Here is a 9651-nt window from a genome sequence, read left to right as displayed (position 1 = left end):
CACATTTGGGAACACACACAAACGGCTTCAACAGGAGGAGGGAAAAGGATTGGTATTTTTGAAGGCCGATGTTCAGCCCAGCCAATCAAGCAGCTCAGTTTACTAGCTTTGACCTGCTTGTGTACTTGCATCCAACAACGGATCCGTAGAGATGGCTGGATGCGATTGCATCGCTGTCCTTGGAAAGTCATGCAGCCTCAATTTTGTGGAAGGTAAGCTAATAAGCAAATCCACTTACAGTTCTAAGTCTAACATTAGTTAACATAAGCGATTACAGCATACAAGCAGCCTACATGTGTTGTGGTGACAGTTACTATAATCCATAGGCTAACATTATGATAGAGTTCTTAGATGATATGATCAATCTCTGCATTACTTTTCTATTTAACCTTTATTTAACCAGGAAGGGCTCATTGAGATTTGAAATCTCTTTTTCAAGAGCGTCCTGGCCAAGATAGGTAGCACCAAGTCATTACACAATTACAGACAGACAACATGAAAAACTACAAGTAATCTAGTCAAAAAACATAGAATTCACAAGAGTATAACAAAATCGTAAAACAGCTAATTAAAAATATTGACTGGTCAGGGAATCAGCCTCAAAATCCTGCATCATTGATTTAAAAACACCAATCGGGACAAGTTCTTCCAGTTTAAAAGTATTTAGTAAGGCGTTCCAAGCCGTTGGCGCAGAGTACATAAAAGCCCTTTGACCAAATTCAGTTCGGAAATTTGGTCTTGTAATTGTGGCCTATTTTCTTTGTTCCTTGTATAGATGAAAGTGCGCAATACTGCCTTATGTAATGATAAAATAGTCAGGCTTAACATTTTTATTTAACCTTTATTTTATTTAACTAGGCAAGTCAGTTAAGAACAAATTCCTATTTACAATGACGGCCTACCCCGGACGACGCTGGGCCAATTGTGCGCAATCATGGCCAGATGTGATTCAGCCTGGAATCGAACCAGGGACTGTAGTGACTCCTCTTTCACTGAGATGCAGTCCCTTAGACCACTATGCCACTCAGGACATCACAGCAGCACATCAAATGACTGTAGGCATCCATCATATCATGTTGTTTTGACGAAATGACTTAAACTATTGACCTGAATAGAGTACTCTGCAAAAACAAACAAACATAGCAGTTAGACCAAATGTTTTGTTGGATGAAAGCTGAATTGAGAATGTCATGATGTATTGGGTATGTTAACATGTATTTGTGGATCAACAGAACTGCTGTATTAATGTGGGGAATCTGTAAGTATTCTGTCAAATCTCATGTTGGTGAAGCAAGGTAGGTTTATGGAGTCCAGGTGAGTAGGGTATAAAATGTATTTAAACATGTATTTAAGCATCATGCTTTTTTAGTGTTATTTAGTGTCTAGTGTTATTGTTTTTCTGGGTGAATAAGGTTTGTAAAATATCCTTGTAGTTGGGCGGTAATGCCTAAAGTATGGTAAGTATAAGTGGTCTCATCTCATTGGGAACAATAGCAAGGTAAATTTATGATGAGACTTGCATGTGTTTTGATTAAGTTGACCACATAGTCCTCAGTCACACAATTGTTAGTAATGGGATTTTCACTGAATGCCTTTTTTGTAACAATCATTCTATCACAGGTGCAGAATGCAGTGTCCAGTGGGCTAACTGGCATAGAGATTACTGTGACATTCCAGAATAAGGCGAATAAGGGCCGCCAAATGAGCAGCGACTCTGGGAGTAACCTCTGTGGATTAGGAACTAGAATGACATAATATCTTATAGAAATACTTGTAATTATTCTTTGTAAGATAACTACTATAAAATATTGATAATTGTGCACATTTTCCGTAATTTTCACCCAAACTATTCATTTACAAAGTTTACAGGATGGGACTTTTATTCTGAATGATTCCAAAAATCTGTGACCTGGAAGTACTTAGTTATTCTTGCTTGTTTCACAGCGGGTCTTGGGCAACAAAATGGCTAACATGGATACCAGTCTCTTTAGCGAACGTTCCACTTCTTGCCACTCATTGCCATTTCCAAAGAGACTTGCCTTTCCGCAATCTTCAAATATGAACATTATATCATTAATGAGCTCGAAGAGATAAGAAGATTTTATCCTGATATTACCCGCAGAGCTATCATCTAATCACAATATTTATGCAAATTAGATTGATATGAAAACATTCTAAAGTTTAATTCATGAATTTGATTGGAAACATTTAAACATGGAGTATTCTGACGTAATACATGTCATTGTAAACATAAAAATTAGGTGAGGGAGGATTCACGTTTATTTAATTTTTACCACCAGCCAATGTGATCACAATCACACCAAAGCTCTAGCCATTCAAACGTTCCCGCCAGTTCATTTTGAACGCTGTAGCCTATTTTATATCCATCAAGCAAGAGCAAGGTATTGATATATTATATTGATATATTTCTAGGAACGCATTGGGCTAGGCTGCTGGTTCAAGAGCTATTAAATGGAAGAGAGAGAGGCCAGTGGAGCTGCCAACTGAGATGCATAAATTGTGCAAGAATGAAACAGTGAAGACAGATGTGTAAATTAGAAATGAATTAATAGGCTGGACTATTAATGCACCATTCGTACACTAGCCTATATGAACTCAGCAAAAATAGAAATGTCCTCTCACTGTCAACTGCATTTATTTTCATCAAACTTAACATGTGTAAGTATTTGTATGAACATAACAAGATTCAACTGAGACAGACATGTGACTAACAGTTGAATAATGTGTCCCTCAATGGGGGGGGGTCAAAATCAAAAGTAACAGTCAGTATCTGGTGTGACCACCAGCTGCATTAAGTACTGCAGTGCATCTCCTCCTCATGGACTTCACCAGATTTGCCAGTTCTTGCTATGAGATGTTTCCCCTCTCTTCCACCAAGGCACCTGCAAGTTCCCGGACATTTCTGGGGGAATGGCCCTAGCCCTCACCCTCCGATCCAACAGGTCCCAGATGTGCTCAATGGGATTGAGATCCGGGCTCTTTGCTGGCCATGGCAGAACACTGACATTCCTGTCTTGCCGGAAATCACACACAGAACGAGCAGTATGGCTGGTGGCATTGTCATGCTGGAGGGTCATGTCAGTGTAACAGTATAACTTTAGTCCATCCCCTCGCCGGGCTCAAACCAGGGACCCTCTGCACACATCAACAACTGACACCCACGAAGCATCGTCACCCATCGCTCCACAAAAGCCACGACCCTTGCAGAGCAAGGGGAACCACTACTTCAAGGTATCAAAGCGAGTGACGTCACCGATTGAAACGCTATTTGCGTGCACCACCGCTAACTAGCTAGCCATTTTACATCGGTTACATCAGGATGAGCCTGCAGGAAGGGTACCACATGAGGGAGGAGGATGTCTTCCCTGTAACGCACAGCGTTGAGATTGCCTGCAATGACAACAAGCTTAGTCCGATGATGCTGTGACACACTGCCCCAGACCATGATGGACCCTCCACCTCCAAATCGATCCCGCTCCAGAGTACAGGCCTCGGTGTAACGCTCATTCCTTTGACGATAAACGCGAATCTGACAAACACCCCTGGTGAGACAAAACCATGACTCGTCAGTGAAGAGCACTTTTTTCCAGTCCTGTCTGGTCCAGTGATGGTGGGTTTGTGCCCATATGTGATGTTGTTACCGATGATGTCTGGTGAGGACCTGCCTTTACAACAGCCCTACAAGCCCTCAGTCCAGCCTCTCTCAGCCTATTGCGGATAGTCTGAGCACTGATGGGGGGGATTGTGCATTGCTGGTGTAACTCGGGCAGTTGTTGTTGCCATCCTGTACCTGTCCTGCAGGTGTGATGTTCAGATGTACCGATCCTGTGCAGGTGTTGTTCCACGTGGTCTGCCACTGTGAGGACGATCAGCTGTCCGTCCTGTCTCCCTGTAGCGCTGTCTTAGGCGTCTCACAGTACGGACATTGCAATTTATTGCCCTGGCCACATCTGCAGTCCTCATGCCTCCTTGCAGCATGCCTAAGGCACGTTCAAGCAGATGAGGAGGGACCCTGGTCACCTTTCTTTTGGTGTTTTTCGGAGTCAGTAGAAAGGCCTCTTTAGTGTCGTACATTTTCATAACTGTGACCTTAATTGCCTACTGTCTGTAAGCTGTTAGTGTCTTAACGACCGTTCCACAGGTGCATGTTCATGAATTGTTTATGGTTCATTGAACAAGCATGGGAAACAGTGTTTAAACCCTTTACAATGAAGATCTGTGAAGTTATTTGGATTTTTACGAATTATCTTTGAAAGACAGGGTCCTGAAAGGGACGTTTATTTTTTAGCGTTTATTAGAGTTTATTAGGCTGGCCTACTACAGTGAAGGTGACCACCACCTGTGCTATGCAAGCCAGAGACAGAAACATATTTTTGTTTGACAAACGTTTTGTGCCGTATTCGGCCCCCTTGAACTTTGCGACCTTTTGCCACATTTCAGGCTTCAAACATAAAGATATAAAACTGTATTTTTTTGTGAAGAATCAACAACAAGTGGGACACAATCATGAAGTGGAACGACATTTATTGGATATTTCAAACTTTTTTAACAAATCAAAAACTGAAAAATTGGGCGTGCAAAATTATTCAGCCCCCTTAAGTTAATACTTTGTAGCGCCACCTTTTGCTGCGATTACAGCTGTAAGTCGCTTGGGGTATGTCTCTATCAGTTTTGCACATCGAGAGACTGAAATTTTTTCCCATTCCTCCTTGCAAAACAGCTCGAGCTCAGTGAGGTTGGATGTAGAGCATTTGTGAACAGCAGTTTTCAGTTCTTTCCACAGATTCTCGATTGGATTCAGGTCTGGACTTTGACTTGGCCATTCTAACACCTGGATATGTTTATTTTTGAACCATTCCGTTGTAGATTTTGCTTTATGTTTTGGATCATTGTCTTGTTGGAAGACAAATCTCCGTCCCAGTCTCAGGTCTTTTGCAGACTCCATCAGGTTTTCTTCCAGAATGGTCCTGTATTTGGCTCCATCCATCTTCCCATCAATTTTAACCATCTTCCCTGTCCCTGCTGAAGAAAAGCAGGCCCAAACCATGATGCTGCCACCACCATGTTTGACAGTGGGGATGGTGTGTTCAGGGTGATGAGCTGTGTTGCTTTTACGCCAAACATAACGTTTTGCATTGTTGCCAAAAAGTTCAATTTTGGTTTCATCTGACCAGAGCACCTTCTTCCACATGTTTGGTGTGTCTCCCAGGTGGCTTGTGGCAAACTTTAAACAACACTTTTTATGGATATCTTTAAGAAATGGCTTTCTTCTTGCCACTCTTCCATAAAGGCCAGCTTTGTGCAATATACGACTGATTGTTGTCCTATGGACAGAGTCTCCCACCTCAGCTGTAGATCTCTGCAGTTCATCCAGAGTGATCATGGGCCTCTTGGCTGCATCTCTGATCAGTCTTATCCTTGTATGAGCTGAAAGTTTAGAGGGATGGCCAGGTCTTGGTAGATTTGCAGTGGTCTGATACTCCTTCCATTTCAATATTATCGCTTGCACAGTGCTCCTTGGGATGTTTAAAGCTTGGGAAATCTTTTTGTATCCAAATCCGGCTTTAAACTTCTTCACAACAGTATCTCGGACCTGCCTGGTGTGTTCCTTGTTCTTCATGATGTTCTCTGCGCCTTTAACGGACCTCTGAGACTATCACAGTGCAGGTGCATTTATACGGAGACTTGATTACACACAGGTGGATTGTATTTATCATCATTAGTCATTTAGGTCAACATTGGATCATTCAGAGATCCTCACTGAACTTCTGGAGAGAGTTTGCTGCACTGAAAGTAAAGGGGCTGAATAATTTTGCACGCCCAATTTTTCAGTTTTTGATTTGTTAAAAAAGTTTGAAATATCCAATAAATGTCGTTCCACTTCATGATTTTGTCCCACTTGTTGTTGATTTTTCACAAAAAAATACAGTTTTATATCTTTATGTTTGAAGCCTGAAATGTGGCAAAAGGTCGCAAAGTTCAAGGGGGCCGAATACTTTCGCAAGGCACTGTAAATGTGCAATAAAAACGTATAGTGCCTATGCTTATTTAATGAAACCCTGGATGTAGATGTATGCATCAGATCACAAAGCAGGGAATCCCCATTCCCCACTGAACTCATTTTTGGAAATGGCAAGTTCACTTTCTCACCCATAAATGCCCTATCAGATTCTGAGTGTTTAATAGTCACATGTACAGGGTTGCATGTGTGATTGCAGGGTACAGTGAAAATCTTAGCCCCGAGCTCCAACATGCAGTACAAAGTGAAATAAAATAATGAAAATGGCAATAAAAAAACAACAATTGAAATGGAAATAGCACTATATACAGTACCATTCAAAAGTTTGGACACACCTACTTAAGGGTTTTTCTTATTTTTGTACTATTTTCTATATTGTAGAATAATACTGAAGACATCAAAACAATGAAATAACACATATGGAATCAAAAAAGTAACCAAGAAAGTGTTAAACAAATCAAAATATATTTTATATTAAAGATTCTTCAAAGTAGCCACCATTTGTCTTGAAAGCTTTGCACACCCTTGGCACTGTGTTTATTGATGTTTTTATGTAATTGAGCTTTTTCAGGGGGTGAGTGGGACTGAGAAAATGGCTTCCCGTTCCAGATCATCTCTCCCAGAGGAAAATGTATCCTCTGTTCTGTGACATCTTCAAGGATCCCGTCATCCTAACGTGTAGCCACCGCTACTGTAAAGTCTGTCTGCAGCAATGCTGGGAGTCGAAGGGGCTTCAGGAATGTCCCATTTTCAGGAAGAGATTTTCAATGGGTAATCCTCCCTGTATCCTGGCTAAAAAAAACCTGTGTGAGGCCTCTATACTGCCTGGAGGATAAACAGCCCATCTGTTTGGTGTGTCAATCAGAAGAGGCTGGTGGGAGGAGCTATAGGAGGACGGGTTTATTGTAATGGTTGGAGTGGAATGAATGGACTGGAGTCTAACATGTGGTTTCCATATGTTTGATGTGTTTGATACCATTCCATTTCAGCCTACAATGCCTCCTGGCAGCCACAATAATTTTCTGTGGATTATTTGGCTGCTCTTACAAGGCAGGAAAGACAATGGAAAAAGAAAACAAAATGTTTACAGATTCCACCAAGGAGATAAGACTCAAGTCAGAAAAGCAAAGAAACCTTTTTGCCCATCAACACCTGAACACAGACAGCTGTCAGTACAGGGTCTGCTACGATAATTTCATCACTGGTAAATCTGACAGATTATTTTGAGTTTAGTTTATCTAACCAGGTGTTAACAACAACACTAAGTAAACCAATATTAGCTAGCTCGATAGCTTGTAGTTTTGTAGTGTCGAGTGAGTTTCAAGTTTTGGGGAAGCAATTTTTTTACCATAAAAAGACACCTTTATAACAAATGATTGCATGCCTATATAGTCACATTTGCAGATTTATGTAAACCTACTATTCCATATTTAAGCTATTAATAAACTCGTAGTTGTCACATCCTGACCTTAGTTCCTTTTTTATGTCTCTATTTTAGTTTGGTCAGGGCATGAGTTGGGGTGGGTATTCTATGTGTTGTTCTATGTTTTTGTATTTCTATGTTTGGCCTGGTATGGTTCCCAATCAGAGGCAGCTGTTTATCGTTGTCTCTGATTGAGAACCATACTTAGGCAGCCTGTTTTCCCACTATGGGTTGTGGGTAGTTGTTTTCTGTTTTGTGTGTCTTCACCTTACAGAACTGTTTCGTTTCGTTCACTCTCTCTCTTTGTTGTTTTTTGGTTATTGCAGTGTTCAGTTTATTTATTAAAATTAACATGGACACTTACCACGCTGCGTTTGTCTGATCCTTCCGGCTCCTCCGCAGAAGAGGACGAAAACCGTAACAGTAGTGGCATAGGTTTATATGCTATAATATATACATTTCTTTCCTTTCCACTGGAAAAAATGTGGCCTTTGAAAAACATTTGATGCACTTTATTACACTTTATATGACTGGAGACATTAGCAGAATCTTTTTTAATACAATGTTAGCGTAGCCCTACTCAACTGAGACTGACAACATATCAATAAAAACGACCTTGTCTTGAATGCAACCATGTAATCTAGAATATGATGTTAATTTGACAAAAACTGGATCCCTTCTAGCCATGACCATGAAAAGGGGAGAAGCAATTTGTACAACATGACATTTAAATAGCCTGGAGGACATTGTCCCCAAAAAACTCCAGTGGTTATTATATAGTCATACGATAACCTATTGAGAACTTTATTCAGGTGGGAAAATGTATGGACATTACAACATTGGACATTACAACATTTTGAGGACAAAAACCTCAATGGGATAGGACAACCTGCTGTGTTGACTATTGGCTGTTCCAGCCCAACAATAGATTTAATCTTTATATAACACAACACCTGAATGAATTAAACACATCCAAACAATTAAGAGCCAGATGGTATAGGTGACCTAAAGTGCTATTCCAACATCAGGTGTGTTTTTCGTTTGTTTATATTCTACTGTAGGCTCACCAGATGACCTCTATCAAGACACCCATGTTGACTGGATTCCCCCTGTGAAGATGAGCAATGCTGCAGCAGCATCAGTTTCTACTTCTACTTTGTCCTTTTCCAGATATGAAAGGAAACATCCCTCAGTTATACGAGATGGTTGTCACATGATTCTGTGCCATTTGAGTAGAAAGCACCATCACCTTGTTGTCATGACAAAAGTACCACCTTAAACAATATGAATATATAAAATGTAATCTGGAACATGTAAAATACTATTGTTTATGATATTGTAAACATACTATACTTTAATAATAGGCTATAATGCTGTATGGGTGAAATGAAAAGGATTGTCATCTCTGGTTTGCCTAGCCCCATTGAATAAAAAATATTTCTTATAGCCTATTTTCTTTCTTTTACAATTTAAACATATTTAACATAACAATTACATGGTCATGGTAGTCTTAGGAAAACCATCTTCATTATCATAGTAGTACTTCCAAGTGCCGCTCAGACCTTCTGGGAGAAAAGTATCTGGCATTAAACTTGGTGGTAGTAGTTGTGTGTATGTTTGAAGAGAAGGGTCCCATCATCTCCTGCTCCAGACATTTCACTACCTAGATTACAAGGGTTGGATTTGCACTAAACAATTTCATGTCAGCACAAGTCATGTACAAAATCTTGCATAATGATTAGCCTCAAATTGTCTACTGGTATACAGTGCATTCAGAACGTATTCAGACCCCTTGACTTTTTCCACATTTTGTTACCTTACAGCCTCATTTTAAAATTGAGTTCATATTTATTTTTTCTCATCAATCCACACACAATACCCCATAATGACAAAGTGAAAACAGGTTTTAGTCTTTTTTGCACATTTATTAAAATAAAAACAGAAATACCTTATTTACATAAGTATTCAGACCCTTTGCTATGAGACTTGAGATTGAGCTCAAGTGCATTGACCATCCTTGAGATGTTTCTACAACTTGATTGGAGTCCACCTGTGGTAAATTCAATTGATTGGACATGATTTTGAAAGGCACACATCTCTCTATATAAAGTCCCAGTTGACAGTGCATGTCAGAGCAAAAACCAAGCCATGAGGTCGAAGGAATTGTCCATAGAACTCCGGATTGTCC

Source organism: Oncorhynchus tshawytscha, linkage group LG20 (genome assembly GCF_018296145.1).
Source record: "Oncorhynchus tshawytscha isolate Ot180627B linkage group LG20, Otsh_v2.0, whole genome shotgun sequence".
Lineage (NCBI taxonomy): Eukaryota > Metazoa > Chordata > Actinopteri > Salmoniformes > Salmonidae > Oncorhynchus > Oncorhynchus tshawytscha.
The sequence above is the reverse complement of the archived record's forward strand: the minus strand, read 5'-3'. Positions refer to the sequence as shown.